Source organism: Chiloscyllium plagiosum, unplaced genomic scaffold (assembly GCF_037043375.1).
Source record: "Chiloscyllium plagiosum isolate Xiang-an unplaced genomic scaffold, Cpla_swu_hap1 HiC_scaffold_26, whole genome shotgun sequence".
Taxonomy (NCBI): Eukaryota; Metazoa; Chordata; class Chondrichthyes; order Orectolobiformes; family Hemiscylliidae; genus Chiloscyllium; species Chiloscyllium plagiosum.
In genome coordinates, this window is record NW_028270164.1 from 54,088,039 (window position 1) to 54,111,709 (window position 23,671).

At 50.1% G+C, this 23,671-nt stretch overlaps 1 protein-coding gene across 1 annotated transcript in view; it reads left to right on the top strand.

Annotated features, from left to right (window-relative positions):
* The first annotated feature begins 3,542 nt into the window (after positions 1-3,542).
* LOC122563322 (serine/threonine-protein kinase 38) overlaps positions 3,543-23,671 on the top strand; it is a 94,313-nt gene continuing 74,184 nt past the window's right edge. Inside the window, exon 1 of the mRNA XM_087973754.1 lies at positions 3,543-3,687. The gene's annotated coding sequence lies outside the window, so the exon portion shown is untranslated. The remainder of the gene's footprint in view (positions 3,688-23,671) is intronic.

Genomic DNA, 23,671 nt, shown 5'->3' on the forward strand with positions numbered 1-23,671 from the left:
GGTTGCTAGGGGGCTGGGTATTATGGTCTGTCTGGTTGCTGGGGTGGGGGGGCGGGTATTACGGTCTGTTTGGTTGCTAGGGGGCCTGGATATTACGGTCTGTCTGGTTGCTAGGGGGCCCGGATATTGCGGTCTGTCTGGTTGCTAGGGGCCCGGGTATTATGGTCTGTCCGGTTGCTAGGGGGCTGGGTATTATGGTGTCCGGTGGCGAGGGGGCCGAGTATTACGGTTTGTCTGGTTGCTAGGTATTATGGTCTGTCTGGTTGTTAGGGGCCCGGGTATTATGGTCTGTCTGGTTGCTGGGCGCTCGGGTACTACGGTCTGTCTGGTTGCTAGGGGCCTGGGTATTACGGTCTGTCTGTTTGCTAGGGGCCCGGGTATTATGGTCTGTCTGGTTGTTGGGGGCCCGGGTATTATGGTCTGTCTGGTTCCTAGGGAAGAAAGTGAGGTCTGCAGATGCTGGAGATCAGTTGCTGGAAAAGCGCAGCAGGTCAGGCAGCATCCAGGGAACAGGAAAATCGACGTTTCGGGCATAAGCCCTTCTTCAGGAATGAGGAAAGTTTGTCCAGCAGGCTAAGATAAAAGGTAGGGAGGAGGGACTTGGGGGAGGGGCGTCGGAAATGTGATAGGTACTACAAACAAACCATTATCTCCCAGACCGTCCATAACCTCATCACCTCGGGGGATCTCCCATCCACCACCTCCAACCTCATAGTCCCACAACCCCGCACTGCCCGTTTCTACCTCCTGCCCAAAATCCACAAACCTGACTGCCCCGGCCGACCCACTGTCTCCGCCTGCTCCTGCCCCACCGAACTCATCTCTGCATACCTTGACACCGTCCTGTCCCCCTTAGTCCAAGAACTCCCCACCTACGTTCGGGACACCACCCATGGTCTCCACCTGCTCCATGATTTTCGCTTCCCCGGTCCCCAACGCCTTATTTTCACCATGGACATCCAGTCCCTGTACACCTCCATCCCCCATCACGAAGGACTCAAAGCCCTCCGCTTCTTTCTTTCCCGCCGTACCGACCAGTACCCTTCCACTGACACCCTCCTTCGACTGACTGAACTGGTCCTCACCCTGAACAACTTCTCTTTCCAATCCTCCCACTTCCTCCAAACGAAAGGAGTAGCCATGGGCACCCGCATGGGCCCCAGATATGTGGAACAATCCATCTTCCGCAACTACACTGGCCCCACCCCCCACCTTTTCCTCCGCTACATCGATGACTGTATCGGCGCCGCCTCGTGCTCCCACGAGGAGGTTGAACAGTTCATCCACTTCACCAACACCTTCCATCCCGACCTCAAATTCACCTGGACAGTCTCAGATTCCTCCCTCCCCTTCCTCGACCTTTCTATTTCTATCTCAGGCGACCGAATCAACATGGACATCTACTACAAACCGACCGACTCCCACAGCTACCTGGACTACACCTCCTCCTATCCTGCCCCCTGTAAAAACGCCATCCCATTCTCCCAATTCCGTCGACTCCGCCGCATCTGCTCCCAGGAGGACCAGTTCCAAAAACGCACAACCCAGATGGCTGCCTTCTTCAAGGACCGCAATTTCCCCCCCGACGTGGTCGACGATGCCCTCCACCGCATCTCTTCCACTTCCCGCTCCTCCGCCCTTGAACCCCGCCCCTCCAACCGCCACCAGGACAGAACTCCACTGGTCCTCACCTACCACCCCACCAATCTCCATGTACAGCGCATCATCCGCCGTCATTTCCGCCACCTCCAAACGGACCCCACCACCAGGGATATATTTCCCTCCCCTCCCCTATCAGCATTCCGTAAAGACCACTCCCTCCGTGACTCCCTCGTCAGATCCACACCCCCCACCAACCCAACCTCCACTCCCGGCACCTTCCCCTGCAACCGCAGGAGGTGCAAGACTTGCGCCCACACCTCCCCCCTCACCTCCCTCCAAGGCCCCAAAGGAAACTTCCATATCCGCCACAGATTCACCTGCACCTCCACACACATCATCTATTGCATCCTCTGCACCCGATGTGGCCTCTTCTATATTGGGGAGACAGGCCGGCTACTTGCGGAGTGTTTCAGAGAACACCTCTGGGACACCCGGACCAACCAACCCAACCACCCTGTAGCTCAACATTTCAATTCCCCCTCCCACTCCACCAAGGATATGCAGGTCTTTGGACTCCTCCATTGTCAGACCACAACAACACGACGGTTGGAGGAAGAGCGCCTCATCTTCCGCCTAGGAACCCTCCAACCACAAGGGATGAACTCGGATTTCACCAGTTTCCTCATTTCCCCTCCCCCCACCTTGTCTCAGTCAAATCCCTTGAATTCAGCACCGCCTTCCTAACCTGCAATCTTCTTCCCGACCTCTCCGCCCCCACCCCAGTCTGACCTATCACCCTCACCTTGACCTCCCTCCACCTATCACATTTCCGACGCCCCTCCCCCAAGTCCCTCCTCCCTACCTTTTATCTTAGCCTGCTGGACACACTTTCCTCATTCCTGAAGAAGGGCTTATGCCCGAAACGTCGATTCTCCTGCTCCTTGGATGCTGCCTGACCTGCTGCGCTTTTCCAGCAACACATTTCCAGTTCTGGTTCCTAGGGGCCCGGGTATAATGGTCCGTTTGGTTGCTAGGTGGACTGGGTATTATGGTCTGTCTGGTTGCTAGGGGTCCGGTTATTATGGTCTGTCTGGTTGCTAGGGGCCCGGGTACTACAGTCTGTCTGGTTGCTAAGCGCCCGGGTATTATGGTCCGTCGGGTTGCCAGGGGTACGGGTATTATGGTCTGTCTGGTTGCTAGGGGCCCGGGTATTATGGTCTGTCTGGTTGCTAAGGGCCCGGGTATTACGGTCTGTCTGGTTGCTAGGGGCCCAGTTGTTATGGTCTGTCTGGTTGCTAGGGGCCCGGGTATTACGGTCTGTCTGGTTGCTAGGGGCCCGGGTGTTAAGGTCTGTCTGGTTGCTAGGGGCCCGGGTGTTAAGGTCTGTCTGGTTGCTAGGGGCCCGGGTGTTAAGGTCTGTCTGGTTGCTAGGGGCCCGGGTATTACGGTCTGTCTGGTTGCTAGGGGCCCGGGTGTTAAGGTCTGTCTGGTTGCTAGGGGCCCGGGTATTACGGTCTGTCTGGTTGCTAGGGGCCCGGGTGTTAAGGTCTGTCTGGTTGCTAGGGGCCCGGGTGTTAAGGTCTGTCTGGTTGCTAGGGGCCCGGGTATTACGGTCTGTCTGGTTGCTAGGGGCCCGGGTGTTAAGGTCTGTCTGGTTGCTAGGGGCCCGGGTATTACGGTCTGTCTGGTTGCTAGGGGCCCGGGTGTTAAGGTCTGTCTGGTTGCTAAGGGCCCGGGTATTATGGTCTGTCTGGTTGCTAGGGGCCCGGGTATTATGGTCTGTCTGGTTGCTAGGGGCCCGGGTATTATGGTCTGTCTGGTTGCTAGGGGCCCGGGTATTACGGTCTGTCTGGTTGCTAGGGGCCCGGGTATTACGGTCTGTCTGGTTGCTAGGGGCCCGGGTGTTATGGTCTGTCCGCTGTCAGGGGGGAGGGGGCCTGTGCTGTTGCTCCGGCGGAAGTGGATCCGGGTCCGCACGAGCCCGGGAGCGGCTCTGAGAGACTCACCGACACCGACCGGGACCGGGACCGGGACAGTGACCGGGGCCAGGCCGGGGGCCAGCCCAGCCCAGCCGGGGACACCCAGGTAAGGGCCCGCGCTCCGGGCCCCGGGCCTGATCCCGATCCCGTCGTGGTCCGCGGGAGCGTCTCCTGCTGTGTCCGGATCCCGGGGACTCCCACCCGGGGACAGACCGGGCCCGGGCCCAGGCCCAGGGGGTGGAGGCGGCGGGAGAGAGGGAGCTTTCCCCGGGACTGGGGACCCACACGGACAGGGCCCGGGCCCGGCGAGGGATCCTTTACTGCACCACCCCCGGGGGGTGGGGGAGGTGTGGGTGGGGGTTTGTGTCCCCCCCGGGGGGGTGGGGGTTTGTGTCCCCCTGGGGGGGGGGGGTTGGGGGAGGTGTGGGTTTGTGTCCCCCCCGGGGGGTGGGGGAGGTGTGGGTGGGGGTTAGTGTCCCCCCCCAGGGGGTGGGGGAGGTGTGGGTGGGGGTTAGTGTCCCCCCCCGGGGGGTGGGGGAGGTGTGGGTGGGGGACAGTGATGATCAGGGTGTTTGAGTGAGGATTGGCGCCCAGCCCCTGCCCTGAGATGGCCTTGTGTCCTCTGAAGGTTTTGGGGTCGCTCCTGTTTGTTGAAGATTCCTAAATTCTTCAGTCCCCCTAATTCCAGATACATTTTTACATCTATCCCCTTGAGCAAGCTTTTGGCTAATGTCTGTTCATGTGAACATGTGTCAATTTGCATCTGATTTAAGGTCGTGTTCAGGATCTTTTATTCCATGTTTAAATGTTTTGTATTTTGTTTGGATGTTGCTGACCCAACCACACCATTCATTTGTCGAGCTATGATGAATTATGCTAGTGGAGAAGGTCATTAGCTAGACTTCGTGTTCAAAATTGATTGTATGACCTCCCACTTCTTTGCTGAGTAAAGTGATCCTAGAGATTTGTCCCCAGTGTTACGCGATGAGTTTTAGCTACAGTTCCTGCTCTCAGATATTCTATATGTTCAATAGAAACTGTATGAGTGTAGATCTTGGGTACAGGGTGAATGTTGCCTGGTTGTGATGCCTCCCTATTAGATAATAGCCCAGTGATACTGTCTAGGCTTCAGTAAGATACCAAAAGGTGTATGGCACCAATGGATAATATGCATTGATCAAAGTTTGGGAGAAGGATTTGTAGCTCGGGTGCTCGTTGTTGTGATTCTGTTCGCCGAGCTGGGAATTTGTGTTGCAGACGTTTCGTCCCCTGTCTAGGTGACATCCTCAGTGCTTGGGAGCCTCCTGTGCTGTGATCTTTCCTCCGGCATTTGTAGTGGTTTGACCACTGCAACGGACAGCTGGAACTGACAACCGGAAGCGGCAGATTCAAACCACTACAAATGCAGGAGGAAAGATCACAGAAGTGCTTCACAGGAGGCTCCCAAGCACTGAGGATGTCAACTAGACAGGGGACGAAACGTCTGCAACACAAATTCCCAGCTCGGCGAACACAACCACAGCAATATGCATTGATGTTTTCAAGAAAGGTGGCAAACAAATTATTCAGGGTGTTATCCAAATTACTTGCTTATTTCCGCTAAAGACTTGCTTTCGCAAAATGCTTGGTGCCATTTTTCTCATTTTTAAAAAGATTCAAGGCTTTCCGGGGACAAGTGACAATATAAACACTTATTTGCCAGTCCAATACCTGAGCAGCTTTCTAGGCCATTTCAGACCAATTTAAGACAACGGCAACCATGAATTTATTCTGAGATTGAAATGTTTGGAATTCTCTATCCACTCATAGAGATGTACAGCATGGAAACAGACCCTTCGGTCCAACCCGTCCATGCCAACCAGATATCCTCACCAAATCTAGTCCCATTTGCCAGCATTTGGTCCAAAAGCCTCTAAACCCTTCCTATTCATATACCCATCCAGATGCCTTTTAAATGCAGTAATTGTACCAGACTCCTCCACTTCCTCTGGCAGCTCACTCCATGCACGTACCACCCTTTGTGTGAAAACATTGCCCCTTAGGTCCCTTTTAAATCTTTTCCCTCTCCCCCTAAACCTATGCCCTCTAGTTCTGGACTCCCCCATCCCAGGGAAAAGACCTTGCCTATTTACCCTATCCATGCCCCCTCATGATTTTGTAAACCTCTGAGGTCACTCCTCAGCCTCCGACACTCCAGGGAAAACAGCCCCAGCCTGTTCAGCCTCAACCTGTAGTTCAAATCCTCCAAGCTGGAAAATGTGTTGCTGGAAAAGCGAAGCTGGTCAGGCAGCATCCAAGGAGCAGGAGAATCGACATAAGCCCTTCTTCAGGAATGAGGAAGGTGTGCCAAGCAGGCTAAGATAAAAGGTAGGGAGGAGGGACTTGGAGGAGGGGCGTTGGGAATGCGATAGGTGGAAGGAGGTTAAGGTGAGGGTGATAGGCCGGAGAGAGGGTGGGGGCGGAGAGGTCGGGAAGAAGATTGCAGGTCAAGAAGATTGCTGAGTCTGAGGGTAGGGACTGAGATAAGGTGGGGGGAGGGAAAATGAGAAAGTTGGAGAAATCTGAGTTCATCCCTTGTGGTTGGAGGGTTCCTAGGCGGAAGATGAGGCGCTCTTCCTCCAGGCATCGTGTTGCCATGGTCTGGCGATGGAGGAGGCCAAGGACCTGCATGCCCTTGGTGGAGTGGGAGGGGGAGTTAAAGTGTTCAGCCATGGGGCGGTTGGGTTGGTTGGTCCGGGTGTCCCAGAGGTGTTCTCTGAAACGTTCCGCAAGTAGGCGGCCTGTCTCCCCAATGTAGAGGAGGCCACATCGGGTGCAGCGGATGCAGTAAATGATGTGTGTGGAGATGCAGGTGAATTTGTGACAGATATGGAAGTATCCCTTGGGGTCTTGGAGGGAAGTGCGGGGGCGGTGTGGGAGCAAGTTTTGCATTTCTTGCGGTTGCAGGGGAAGGTGCCGGGAGTGGAGGTTGGGTTGGTGGGAGGTGTGCACCTGATGAGGGAGTCGCGGAGGGAGTGGCCTTTCTAGAACACTGATAGGGGAGGGGAGGGAAATATATCCTTGGTGTTGGGGTCTGTTTGGAGGTGGCTCTGAAACGTTCCACAAGTAGGTGGCCTGACTCCCCAATGTAGAGGAGGCCACCTCTGAAACGTTCCGCAAGTAGGTGCTTGGCACATCTTCCTCATTCCTGAAGAAGGGCTTATACCCGAAACATCGATTCTCCTGCTCCTTGGATGCTGCCTAACCTGCTGCGCTTTTCCAGCAACACTATTTTCTGCTCTGATCTCCAGCATCTGCAGTTCTCACTTTCTCCTAGTTGATTTTTTCCCTCAAAACCTCCAACCCTGGCAACATCCTTGGTAAATCTTTTCTGAACCCTTTCAAGTTTCACAACATCCTTCCGATAGGAAGGAGACCAGAATTGCATGCAATATTCCAAAAGTGGCCATGCCAATGTCCTGTACAGCCACACATGACCTCCCAACTCCTGTACTCAATGCTCTGACCAATAAAGGAAAGCATACCAAACACCTCTTCACTATCCTATCTACCTGTGACTCCACTTTCAAGGAACTATGAACCTGCACTCCCCAGAACGTTACCATTAAGTGTATAAGCCCTGCTTTGATTTGCTTTTCCAAAATGCAAAACCCTGCATTAATCTAAATTAAATGCCACATACCACTCCTTAACCCATTGGCCCATCTGATCAAGATCCTGTTGCAATCTGTGGTATCCTTCTTCGCTGACCACTACTTGGGGTGTCACCTGCTAACTTGGTAACTGTACCTCCTATGTTCATATCCAAATCATTTATGTAAATGATGAAAACCAGTGGACCTGCTCAGGCTATTGAATATATTCAGGGCTGTTTAGACAGATTTTTGATTGACCAAGGAGTCCAAGGTTATAGAAGGCAACAGGAAAAGTCCTGTTTGGCCTCACTCGCTATGATCTGACTGACTAGTGGAGCAGGCTAGAGAGGCTGAATTCTCTGCACCTCCTGTTTCAATATCCTTGCATAGTTAAAGAGTCAACTACATTGCTGTTGGCCTTGAATCACATATAGGTCAGACTGGATAAGGATGGTAGATTTCCTTCCCTAAAAGGATATTATTGAACTAGGTGGGTTTTTATAAAGCGTCATACATAGTCACCTTTAGTTTTTATTCCAGATTGATATCGTTAACTGAATGTAACTTCTCCAGCTATCATGGTGAGATTGGAACTCTCTGGAGCAACCGTTTAAGCTGGTGGATTATCTATCTAGTCACATATTTGCTGTGCTGCCGTAGACATTGAGTGTTCAGTGAGGTGTACCTTCTTGAGGCCACTGTGGCTTCATTTGACTTCTAAAAAGGAACATTTATGTGGATGATGGTGGGGGGGAAGAATGCCAGCTGTTTGAAGACTTTGTCAAGCTCTCCTCATGTCATGGCTGTGGTAAAAGCTGTGGAGAGAAACGATCCATTTTGATGTTGTGTGTGGGGGTTGGGATTCACTAGCAAAGCTGTTTTTTCATTGTCCACCTCTAGTTCACTGAGAAGGTGGTGTTCAGCCTTTTTCCTGATGTAGAGGAGCCGGTGTTGGACTGCAATGGACAAAGTTAAAAATCACGCAATGACATCAGCTACCTGATGAAGGAGCAGCGCTCCGAAAGCTAGTGCTTCCAGATAAACCTGTTGGAATATAACCTGGTGCTGTGTGATTTTTTTTTAGCCTTTTTTTCCTGAGCTACTGCATGTCATAATTTGACATGCCTGAGTGACTTGTCACAGGCCACTTTGGAGGCACTTACAAGATGGGGCTATCCTGGGAACAAGATATTCTTGACAGGAATTAGCTCAGTTTTCCTGACAGTGGAGCAGCTTCACGTTTACTGTTCGCAGTCTTTTGTTTTCCAGTTTTTATAGTAGTTGGGTTTTCTCAAATGAAATATCAGCTAGACATTGCAATTGTCAACATCCAGATGGACTGAGAAATTTTGGTTTCCTGCTGTGTGAAAATGAACATTAAGACAATATACAAGAAAAAAAATTACATAAATTACTTCATGCATACATTTATGCATGTAAATGTGACTTTTGCAACTCAAGTTTCAGCCCCATGAATAGAATAGGTTATAAGGCCCGAAATGCAATATGTGTCAAACTCTGCAAGAATGGCTTTTACTCCTTGACTTTTGCAAGGAGTAAACCGAGATGCCTGATTATCACTTAATGGCATCTTGCTACTTGTGCAGTAAGGTGGAGCTCATCATCCAGTGGCAAGTGTCTCTGGGTTTGCATTTGCAGGAAAGTGACCAAGGTTGTGACACTTCAGTGCAGCCATTAATAAGCCATTCTCTTGTGCCCTCCCCAGCAGCAACGGTGAGCTGCAGCTAACTCGTGACACATTAGGAGTGTTTTGGTCTTTTCTGCTTCTGGCTGAGGTCAAGATAGGATCTATGATGTTGGGTCAGAGTTGAGTGCATATTTGAACAGACATGATGCTGGAGACCTGTCTGTATAACCTTTAATGATATTGGATGTGGCTCAATGTTAGTTCAGTGTTCTCCGTCAACACTGGGTGGAGCAGCACTGGTTAAAGCCATTGTGTGTCGCATCTTATGGGAGACAATGGAAAAGGATGAAATGCTGCAATTTCCAACAATGTTGGCTTGAGTGTTTTTTTTCCCCCACAGTGCACAATATTTGCAGTTTGGGGAAAATGGACAATGCAGCGTACCTGTTGTGAATGTGCTAATGTATTAGTTATATCCCATGTAATGATAGAGTGATGGTAACTGTGTGGGGAAGATGAGAGGAAAGCAGGCAGTGGAGACTTCGACTGGATGTGGGCACTTTTGCAGGATCTTCCTATTTCTGTAGTGTGTGTGTCGAGGGTTGCAGTTGTAAACCAGACAGGTCATGGATGTTAGCAGAGTAATTCCCGGTCAGGGGCTCCAGTGGCTGCCTGATTGGAAATAACACCTTTCCCAACCAATTTCCATCGCTGAGGCAGGTTGGTAAGGTGATGTATTTGTATGAACTTTGATTTGAAAATGCTTTAGTCACTGTTCACCCTGACTCCACACAGAGCGTTCATAATGGCTCCTTTGAATGTGGAATATTGGATCTTGTGCATGGGCATTATTCTCCACTGGTATTTTCTGCATCCCCACTACGGACATTCTACACTGGTATACACCGCACCCCTGCTACGGACATTCTACACTGGTATATACAGCACCCCTGCTACGGACATTCTACACTGGTATATACAGCACCCCCGCTACGGACATTCTACACTGGTATATACAGCACCCCCGCTACGGACATTCTACACTGGTATATACCGCACCCACACTACGGACATTCTACACTGGTATATACTGCATCCCCGCTACGGACATTCTACACTGGTATATACTGCATCCCCGCTACGGACATTCTACACTGGTATATACTGCATCCCCGCTACGGACATTCTACACTGGTATATACTGCATCCCCACTACGGACATTCTACACTGGTATATACAGCACCCCTGCTACGGACATTCTACACTGGTATATACAGCACCCCTGCTACGGACATTCGACACTGGTATATACTGCACCCCTGCTACGGACATTCTACACTGGTATACACTGCACCCCCGCTACGGACATTCTACACTGGTATATACTGCATCCCCGCTACGGACATTCTACACTGGTATATACTGCACCCCTGCTACGGACGTTCTACACTGGTATATACCGCACCCCCGCTACGGACATTCTACACTGGTATATACAGCACCCCCGCTACGGACATTCTACACTGGTATATACCGCACCCACACAACGGACATTCTACACTGGTATATACTGCACCCCTGCTACGGACATTCTACACTGGTATATACCGCACCCACACTACGGACATTCTACACTGGTATATACAGCACCCCTGCTACGGACATTCTACACTGGTATATACCGCACCCACACTACGGACATTCTACACTGGTATATACAGCACCCCTGCTACGGACATTCTACACTGGTATATACTGCATCCCCGCTACGGACATTCTACACTGGTATATACTGCATCCCCGCTACGGACATTCTACACTGGTATATACCGCACCCACACTACGGACATTCTACACTGGTATATACCGCATCCCCACTACGGACATTCTACACTGGTATATACCGCACCCACACTACGGACATTCTACACTGGTATATACTGCATCCCCGCTACGGACATTCTACACTGGTATATACTGCATCCCCGCTACGGACATTCTACACTGGTATATACCGCACCCACACTACGGACATTCTACACTGGTATATACCGCATCCCCACTACGGACATTCTACACTGGTATATACCGCATCCCCACTACGGACATTCTACACTGGTATATACTGCACCCCTGCTACGTACATTCTACACTGGTATATACAGCACCCCTGCTACGGACATTCTACACTGGTATATACAGCACCCCTGCTACGGACATTCTACACTGGTATATACCGCACCCACACTACGGACATTCTACACTGGTATATACTGCACCCCCGCTACGGACATTCTACACTGGTATATACCGCATCCCCACTACGGACATTCTACACTGGTATATACTGCATTCCCGCTACGGACATTCTACACTGGTATATACCGCACCCCCGCTACGTACATTCTACACTGGTATATACTGCACCCCTGCTACGGACATTCTACACTGGTATATACAGCACCCCTGCTACGGACATTCTACACTGGTATATACTGCATTCCCACTACGGACATTCTACACTGGTATATACTGCATTCCCACTACGAACATTCTACACTGGTATATACCGCACCCCCACTACGGACATTCTACACTGGTATATACCGCACCCCCGCTACGGACATTCTACACTGGTATATACTGCGTCCCCACTACGGATATTCTACACTGGTATATACAGCACCCCTGCTACGTACATTCTACACTGGTATATACAGCACCCCTGCTACGTACATTCTACACTGGTATATACAGCACCCCTGCTACGGACATTCTACACTGGTATATACAGCACCCCTGCTACGGACATTCTACACTGGTATATACTGCATCCCCGCTACGGACATTCTACACTGGTATATACTGCATCCCCGCTACGGACATTCTACACTGGTATATACTGCATCCCCGCTACGGACATTCTACACTGGTATATACCGCACCCACACTACGGACATTCTACACTGGTATATACCGCATCCCCACTACGGACATTCTACACTGGTATATACTGCACCCCTGCTACGTACATTCTACACTGGTATATACTGCATTCCCGCTACGGACATTCTACACTGGTATATACCGCACCCCCGCTACGGACATTCTACACTGGTATATACAGCACCCCCGCTACGGACATTCTACACTGGTATATACTGCATCCCTGCTACTGACATTCTACACTGGTATATACTGCATCCCCGCGACGGACATTCTACACTGGTATATACTGCATTCCCGCTACGGACATTCTACACTGGTATATACCGCACCCCCGCTACGTACATTCTACACTGGTATATACTGCACCCCTGCTACGGACATTCTACACTGGTATATGCTGCACCCCTGCTACGGACATTCTACACTGGTATATACCGCACCCCTGCTAGGGCATTCTACACTGGTATATGCTGCACCCCTGCTACGGACATTCTACACTGGTATATACTGCGTTCCCACTACGGACATTCTACACTGGTATATACTGCATTCCCACTACGGACATTCTACACTGGTATATACCGCACCCCCACTACGGACATTCTACACTGGTATATACCGCACCCCCGCTACGGACATTCTACACTGGTATATACTGCGTCCCCACTACGGATATTCTACACTGGTATATACTGCATCCCCACTACGGACATTCTACACTGGTATATACTGCATCCCCACTACGGACATTCTACACTGGTATATACCGCACCCCTGCTACGGACATTCTACACTGGTATATACTGCATCCCCGCTACGGACATTCTACACTGGTATATACTGCACCCCTGCTACGGACATTCTACACTGGTATATACCGCACCCACACTACGGACATTCTACACTGGTATATACTGCACCCCTGCTACGTACATTCTACACTGGTATACACCGCACCCCTGCTACGTACATTCTACACTGGTATATACAGCACCCCTGCTACGGACGTTCTACACTGGTATATACAGCACCCCTGCTACGGACATTCTACACTGGTATATACTGCACCCCTGCTACGTACATTCTACACTGGTATATACAGCACCCCTGCTACGGACATTCTACACTGGTATATACAGCACCCCTGCTACGGACATTCTACACTGGTATATACTGCACCCCTGCTACGTACATTCTACACTGGTATATACAGCACCCCTGCTACGGACATTCTACACTGGTATATACAGCACCCCTGCTACGGACATTCTACACTGGTATATACTGCATCCCCGCTACGGACATTCTACACTGGTATATACTGCACCCCCGCTACGGACATTCTACACTGGTATATACTGCACCCCGGCTACGTACATTCTACACTGGTATATACTGCATTCCCGCTACGGACATTCTACACTGGTATATACCGCATCCCCGCTACGGACATTCTACACTGGTATATACTGCACCCCTGCTACGGACATTCTACACTGGTATATACCGCATCCCCACTACGGACATTCTACACTGGTATATACTGCACCCCGCTACGGACATTCTACACTGGTATATACAGCACCCCTGCTACGGACATTCTACACTGGTATATACAGCACCCCTGCTACGGACATTCTACACTGGTATATACTGCACCCCGCTACGGACATTCTACACTGGTATATACAGCACCCCTGCTACGGACATTCTACACTGGTATATACAGCACCCCTGCTACGGACATTCTACACTGGTATATACCGCACCCACACTACGGACATTCTACACGTATATACTGCATCCCCGCTACGGACATTCTACACTGGTATATACTGCATTCCCGCTACGGACATTCTACACTGGTATATACTGCACCCCCGCTACGGACATTCTACACTGGTATATACTGCATCCCCACTACGGACATTCTACACTGGTATATACTGCATCCCCGCTACGGACATTCTACACTGGTATATACTGCATCCCCGCTACGGACATTCTACACTGGTATATACAGCACCCCTGCTACGTACATTCTACACTGGTATATACAGCACCCCTGCTACGGACATTCTACACTGGTATATACAGCACCCCTGCTACGGACATTCTACACTGGTATATACTGCACCCCTGCTACGGACATTCTACACTGGTATATACTGCATCCCCGCTACGGACATTCTACACTGGTATATACCGCACCCCTGCTACGGACATTCTACACGGGTATATACTGCATCCCCACTACGGACATTCTACACTGGTATATACCGCACCCCTGCTACGGACATTCTACACTGGTATATACCGCACCCCTGCTACGGACATTCTACACTGGTATATACCGCACCCCTGCTACGGACATTCTACACGGGTATATACTGCATCCCCACTACGGACATTCTACACTGGTATATACCGCACCCCTGCTACGGACATTCTACACTGGTATATACCGCACCCCTGCTACGGACATTCTACACTGGTATATACCGCACCCCTGCTACGGACATTCTACACTGGTGTATACAGCACCCCTGCTACGGACATTCTACACTGGTATATACTGCACCCCGCTACGGACATTCTACACTGGTATATACCGCACCCCGCTACGGACATTCTACACTGGTATATACTGCACCCCGCTACGGACATTCTACACTGGTATATACTGCACCCCTGCTACGGACATTCTACACTGGTATATACCGCACCCCCACTACGGACATTCTACACTGGTATATACCGCACCCCCGCTACGGACATTCTACACTGGTATATACTGCACCCCGCTACGGACATTCTACACTGGTATATACTGCACCCCGCTACGGACATTCTACACTGGTATATACCGCACCCCCACTACGGACATTCTACACTGGTATATACCGCACCCCCGCTACGGACATTCTACACTGGTATATACCGCGTCCCCACTACGGATATTCTACACTGGTATATACTGCACCCCTGCTACGGACATTCTACACTGGTATGTACCGCACCCACACTACGGACATTCTACACTGGTATACACCGCACCCCTGCTACGTACATTCTACACTGGTATATACAGCACCCCTGCTACGGACGTTCTACACTGGTATATACAGCACCCCTGCTACGGACATTCTACACTGGTATATACTGCACCCCTGCTACGGACATTCTACACTGGTATATACAGCACCCCTGCTACGGACATTCTACACTGGTATATACTGCATCCCCGCTACGGACATTCTACACTGGTATATACTGCACCCCCGCTACGGACATTCTACACTGGTATATACTGCACCCCTGCTACGTACATTCTACACTGGTATATACAGCACCCCTGCTACGGACATTCTACACTGGTATATACCGCATCCCCGCTACGGACATTCTACACTGGTATATACCGCACCCCCGCTACGTACATTCTACACTGGTATATACTGCATTCCCACTACGGACATTCTACACTGGTATATACTGCATTCCCACTACGGACATTCTACACTGGTATATACTGCATCCCCTCTACTGACATTCTGCACTGGTATATACTGCGTCCCCGCTACGGACATTCTACACTGGTATATACAGCACCCCTGCAACGTACATTCTACACTGGTATATACAGCACCCCTGCTACGGACATTCTACACTGGTATATACAGCACCCCTGCTACGGACATTCTACACTGGTATATACTGCACCCCTGCTACGGACATTCTACACTGGTATATACTGCACCCCTGCTACGGACATTCTACACTGGTATATACTGCACCCACACTACGGACATTCTACACTGGTATATACTGCATCCCCGCTACGGACATTCTACACTGGTATATACTGCACCCACACTACGGACATTCTACACTGGTATATACTGCACCCACACTACGGACATTCTACACTGGTATATACTGCACCCCTGCTACGGACATTCTACACTGGTATATACTGCACCCACACTACGGCCATTCTACACTGGTATATACTGCACCCCTGCTACGGACATTCTACACTGGTATATACTGCACCCACACTACGGACATTCTACACTGGTATATACTGCATCCCCGCTACGGACATTCTACACTGGTATATACTGCACCCCTGCTACGTACATTCTACACTGGTATATACAGCACCCCTGCTACGTACATTCTACACTGGTATATACAGCACCCCTGCTACGGACATTCTACACTGGTATATACCGCACCCCTGCTACGGACATTCTACACTGGTATATACTGCACCCCTGCTACGGACATTCTACACTGGTATATACTGCACCCACACTACGGACATTCTACACTGGTATATACTGCATCCCCGCTACGGACATTCGACACTGGTATATACAGCACCCCTGCTACGGACATTCTACACTGGTATATACTGCACCCCGCTACGGACATTCTACACTGGTATATACTGCACCCCGCTACGGACATTCTACACTGGTATATACTGCACCCCGCTACGGACATTCTACACTGGTATATACAGCACCTCTGCTACGGACATTCTACACTGGTATATACTGCATCCCCGCTACGGACATTCTACACTGGTATATACTGCATCCCCACTACGGACATTCTACACTGGTATATACTGCACCCCTGCTACGGACATTCTACACTGGTATATACAGCACCCCTGCTACGGACATTCTACACTGGTATATACTGCACCCCCGCTACGGACATTCTACACTGGTATATACTGCACCCCCGCTACGTACATTCTAAACTGGTATATACAGCACCCCTGCTACGGACATTCTACACTGGTATATACTGCACCCCCGCTACGGACATTCTACACTGGTATATACTGCACCCCCGCTACGTACATTCTAAACTGGTATATACAGCACCCCTGCTACGGACATTCTACACTGGTATATACTGCACCCCTGCTACGGACATTCTACACTGGTATATACTGCATCCCCGCTACGGACATTCTACACTGGTATATACTGCACCCCCGCTACGGACATTCTACACTGGTATATACTGCACCCCTGCTACGGACATTCTACACTGGTATATACTGCATCCCCACTACGGACATTCTACACTGGTATATACTGCACCCCTGCTACGGACATTCTACACTGATATATACCGCACCCCCGCTACGGACATTCTACACTGGTATATACTGCACCCCCGCTACGGACATTCTACACTGGTATATACAGCACCCCTGCTACGGACATTCTACACTGGTATATACTGCATCCCTGCTACGGACATTCTACACTGGTATATACAGCACCCCTGCTACGGACATTCTACACTGGTATATACAGCACCCCTGCTACGGACATTCTACACTGGTATATACTGCATCCCCACTACGGACATTCTGCACTGGTATATACTGCGTCCCCGCTACGGACATTCTACACTGGTATATACAGCACCCCTGCTTCGTACATTCTACACTGGTATATACAGCACCCCTGCTTCGTACATTCTACACTGGTATATACAGCACCCCTGCTACGTACATTCTACACTGGTATATACAGCACCCCTGCTACGGACATTCTACACTGGTATATACTGCACCCACACTACGGACATTCTACACTGGTATATACTGCATCCCCGCTACGGACATTCTACACTGGTATATACTGCACCCCCGCTTCAGACATTCTACACTGGTATATACTGCACCCACACTACGGACATTCTACACTGGTATATACTGCACCCCTGCTACGGACATTCTACACTGGTATATACAGCACCCCTGCTACGGACATTCTACACTGGTATATACAGCACCCCTGCTACGGACATTCTACACTGGTATATACTGCATCCCCACTACGGACATTCTGCACTGGTATATACTGCGTCCCCGCTACGGACATTCTACACTGGTATATACAGCACCCCTGCTTCGTACATTCTACACTGGTATATACAGCACCCCTGCTTCGTACATTCTACACTGGTATATACAGCACCCCTGCTACGTACATTCTACACTGGTATATACAGCACCCCTGCTACGGACATTCTACACTGGTATATACTGCACCCACACTACGGACATTCTACACTGGTATATACTGCATCCCCGCTACGGACATTCTACACTGGTATATACTGCACCCCGCTACGGACATTCTACACTGCTATATACCGCACCCCCACTACGGACATTCTACACTGGTATATACCGCACCCCTGCTACGGACATTCTACACTGGTATATACTGCATCCCCGCTACGGACATTCTACACTGGTATATACTGCACCCCTGCTACGGACATTCTACACTGGTATATACTGCACCCACACTACGGACATTCTACACTGGTATATACCGCACCCCTGCTACGTACATTCTACACTGGTATATACAGCACCCCTGCTACGGACATTCTACACTGGTATATACTGCACCCCTGCTACGTACATTCTACACTGGTATATACTGCACCCCTGCTACGTACATTCTACACTGGTATATACTGCATCCCCGCTACGGACATTCTACACTGGTATATACTGCATCCCCACTACGGACATTCTACACTGGTATATACTGCACCCCTGCTACGGACATTCTACACTGGTATATACAGCACCCCTGCTACGGACATTCTACACTGGTATATACTGCACCCCCGCCACGGACATTCTACACTGATATATACTGCACCCCCGCTACGTACATTCTATACTGGTATATACAGCACCCCTGCTACGTACATTCTACACTGGTATATACAGCACCCCTGCTACGGACATTCTACACTGGTATATACTGCACCCCCGCTACGGACATTCTACACTAGTATATACAGCACCCCTGCTACGGACATTCTACACTGGTATATACCGCACCCCTGCTACGGACATTTTACACTGGTATATACTGCACCCCGCTACGGACATTCTACACTGGTATATACTGTACCCCTGCTACGGACATTCTACACTGGTATATACTGCATCCCCGCTACGGACATTCTACACTGGTATATACAGCACCCCGCTACGGACATTCTACACTGGTATATACTGCATCCCCGCTACGGACATTCTACACTGGTATATACAGCACCCCGCTACGGACATTCTACACTGGTATATACAGCACCCCTGCTACGGACATTCTACACTGGTATATACAGCACCCCTGCTACGTACATTCTACACTGGTATATACTGCACCCCTGCTACGGACATTCTACACTGGTATATACTGCACCCACACTACGGACATTCTACACTGGTATATACTGCATCCCCGCTGCGGACATTCTACACTGGTATATACAGCACCCCTGCTACGGACATTCTACACTGGTATATACTGCATCCCCACTACGGACATTCTACACTGGTATATACCGCACCCCCGCTACGGACATTCTACACTGGTATATACAGCACCCCTGCTACAGACATTCTACACTGGTATATACCGCACCCCTGCTACGGACATTCTACACTGGTATATACTGCACCCCGCTACGGACATTCTACACTGGTATATACTGTACCCCTGCTACGGACATTCTACACTGGTATATACTGCATCCCCGCTACGGACATTCTACACTGGTATATACTGCACCCACACTACGGACATTCTACACTGGTATATACTGCATCCCCGCTACGGACATTCTACACTGGTATATACTGCACCCACACTACGGACATTCTACACTGGTATATACAGCACCCCTGCTACAGACATTCTACACTGGTATATACCGCACCCCTGCTACGGACATTCTACACTGGTATATACTGCACCCCGCTACGGACATTCTACACTGGTATATACTGTACCCCTGCTACGGACATTCTACACTGGTATATACTGCATCCCCGCTACGGACATTCTACACTGGTATATACTGCACCCACACTACGGACATTCTACACTGGTATATACTGCATCCCCGCTACGGACATTCTACACTGGTATATACTGCACCCACACTACGGACATTCTACACTGGTATATACTGCATCCCCGCTACGGACATTCTACACTGGTATATACTGCACCCACACTACGGACATTCTACACTGGTATATACCGCACCCCTGCTACGGACATTCTACACTGGTATATACTGCACCCCCGCTACGGACATTCTACACTGGTATATACAGCACCCCTGCTACGGACATTCTACACTGGTACATACCGCACCCCCGCTACGGACATTCTACACTGGTATATACAGCACCCCTGCTACGGACATTCTACACTGGTATATACCGCACCCCTGCTACGGACATTCTACACTGGTATATACTGCACCCCCGCTACGGACATTCTACACTGGTATATACAGCACCCCTGCTACGGACATTCTACACTGGTATATACAGCACCCCTGCTACGGACATTCTACACTGGTATATACAGCACCCCTGCTACGGACATTCTACACTGGTATATACTGCACCCCGCTACGGACATTCTACACTGGTATATACAGCACCCCTGCTACGGACATTCTACACTGGTATATACTGCATCCCCACTACGGACATTCTACACTGGTATATACAGCACCCCTGCTACGGACATTCTACACTGGTATATACAGCACCCCTGCTACGGACATTCTACACTGGTATATACTGCACCCCTGCTACGGACATTCTACACTGGTATATACAGCACCCCTGCTACGTACATTCTACACTGGTATATACTGCACCCCTGCTACGGACATTCTACACTGGTATATACTGCACCCCTGCTACGGACATTCTACACTGGTATATACTGCACCCACACTACGGACATTCTACACTGGTATATACTGCATCCCCGCTACGGACATTCTACACTGGTATATACTGCACCCCTGCTACGGACATTCTACACTGGTATATACTGCACCCCTGCTACGGACATTCTACACTGGTATATACTGCACCCACACTACGGACATTCTACACTGGTATATACTGCATCCCCGCTACGGACATTCTACACTGGTATATACTGCACCCCTGCTACGGACATTCTACACTGGTATATACTGCATCCCCGCTACGGACATTCTACACTGGTATATACTGCATTCCCGCTACGGACATTCTACACTGGTATATACTGCATCCCCGCTACGGACATTCTACACTGGTATATACTGCGTCCCCGCTACGGACATTCTACACTGGTATATACTGCATTCCCGCTACGGACATTCTACACTGGTATATACTGCGTCCCCGCTACGGACATTCTACACTGGTATATACTGCATTCCCGCTACGGACATTCTACACTGGTATATACTGCACCCCCACTACGGACATTCTACACTGGTATATACTGCATCCCCGCTACGGACATTCTACACTGGTATATACTGCACCCCTGCTACGGACATTCTACACTGGTATATACTGCACCCCCACTACGGACATTCTACACTGGTATATACCGCACCCCCACTACGGACATTCTACACTGGTATATACTGTACCCCTTCTACGGACATTCTACACTTGTATATACCCCACCCCCACTACGTACATTCTACACTGGTATATACTGCACCCCCGCTACGGACATTCTACACTGGTATATACAGCACCCCTGCTACGGACATTCTGCACTGGTATATACTGCACCCCCGCTACGGACATTCTACACTGGTATATACAGCACCCCTGATACGGGCATTCTACACTTTTATATACTGCACCCCTGCTACGGACATTCTACACTGGTATATACTGCACCCCTGCTACGGACATTCTACACTGGTATATACTGCACCCCTGCTACGGACATTCTACACTGGTATATACCGCACCCCTGCTACGGACATTCTACACTGGTATATACCGCACCCCTGCTACGGACATTCTACACTGGTATATACCGCACCCCTGCTGCGGACATTCTAAACTGGTATATACCGCACCCCTGCTACGGACATTCTACACTGGTATATACCGCACCCCTGCTACGGACATTCTACACTGGTATATACCGCACCCCCGCTACGGACATTCTACACTGGTATATACTGCACCCCTGCTACGGACATTCTACACTGGTATATACTGCACCCCTGCTACGGACATTCTACACTGGTATATACTGCACCCCCGCTACGGACATTCTGCACTGGTATATACTGCACCCCTGCTACGGACATTCTACACTGGTATATACTGCACCCCTGCTACGGACATTCTACACTGGTATATACTGCACCCCTGCTACGGACATTCTACACTGGTATATACTGCACCCCTGCTACGGACATTCTACACTGGTATATACTACACCCCTGCTACGGACATTCTACACTGGTATATACTGCACCCCTGCTACGGACATTCTACACTGGTATATACTGCACCCCTGCTACGGACATTCTAAACTGGTATATACCGCACCCCTGCTACGGACATTCTACACTGGTATATACCGCACCCCTGCTACGGACATTCTACACTGGTATATACCGCACCCCCGCTACGGACATTCTACACTGGTATATACTGCACCCCTGCTACGGACATTCTACACTGGTATATACTGCACCCCCGCTACGGACATTCTGCACTGGTATATACTGCACCCCTGCTACGGACATTCTACACTGGTATATACTGCACCCCTGCTACGTACATTCTACACTGGTATATACAGCACCCCCGCTACGGACATTCTACACTGGTATATACAGCACCCCCGCTACGGACATTCTACACTGGTATATACTGCACCCCCGCTACGGACATTCTGCACTGGTATATACTGCACCCCTGCTACGGACATTCTACACTGGTATATACTGCACCCCTGCTACGGACATTCTACACTGGTATATACTGCACCCCCGCTACGGACATTCTGCACTGGTATATACAGCACCCCTGCTACGGACATTCTGCACTGGTATATACAGCACCCCTGCTACGTACATTCTACACTGGTATATACAGCACCCCCGCTACGGACATTCTACACTGGTATATACAGCACCCCTGCTACGGACATTCTACACTGGTATATACTGCACCCCCGCTACGGACATTCTGCACTGGTATATACTGCACCCCTGCTACGGACATTCTACACTGGTATATACCGCACCCCCACTACGGACATTCTACACTGGTATATACTGCACCCCTGCTACGGACATTCTACACTGGTATATACTGCACCCCCGCTACGGACATTCTGCACTGGTATATACTGCACCCCTGCTACGGACATTCTACACTGGTATAGACTGCACCCCCGCTACGGACATTCTACACTGGTATATACCGCACCCCCGCTACGGACATTCTACACTGGTATATACTGCACCCCCGCTACGGACATTCTGCACTGGTATATACTGCACCCCTGCTACGGACATTCTACACTGGTATATACTGCACCCCTGCTACGGACATTCTACACTGGTATATACAGCACCCCTGCTACGGACATTCTACACTGGTATATACTGCATCCCCGCTACGGACATTCTGCACTGGTATATACTGCACCCCTGCTACGGACATTCTACACTGGTATATACTGCACCCCCGCTACGGACATTCTACACTGGTATATACCGCACCCCCGCTACGGACATTCTACACTGGTATATACTGCACCCCCGCTACGGACATTCTACACTGGTATATACTGCACCCCTGCTACGGACATTCTACACTGGTATATACTGCACCCCCGCTACGGACATTCTACACTGGTATATACCGCACCCCCGCTACGGACATTCTACACTGGTATATACTGCACCCCCGCTACGGACATTCTACACTGGTATATACTGCACCCCC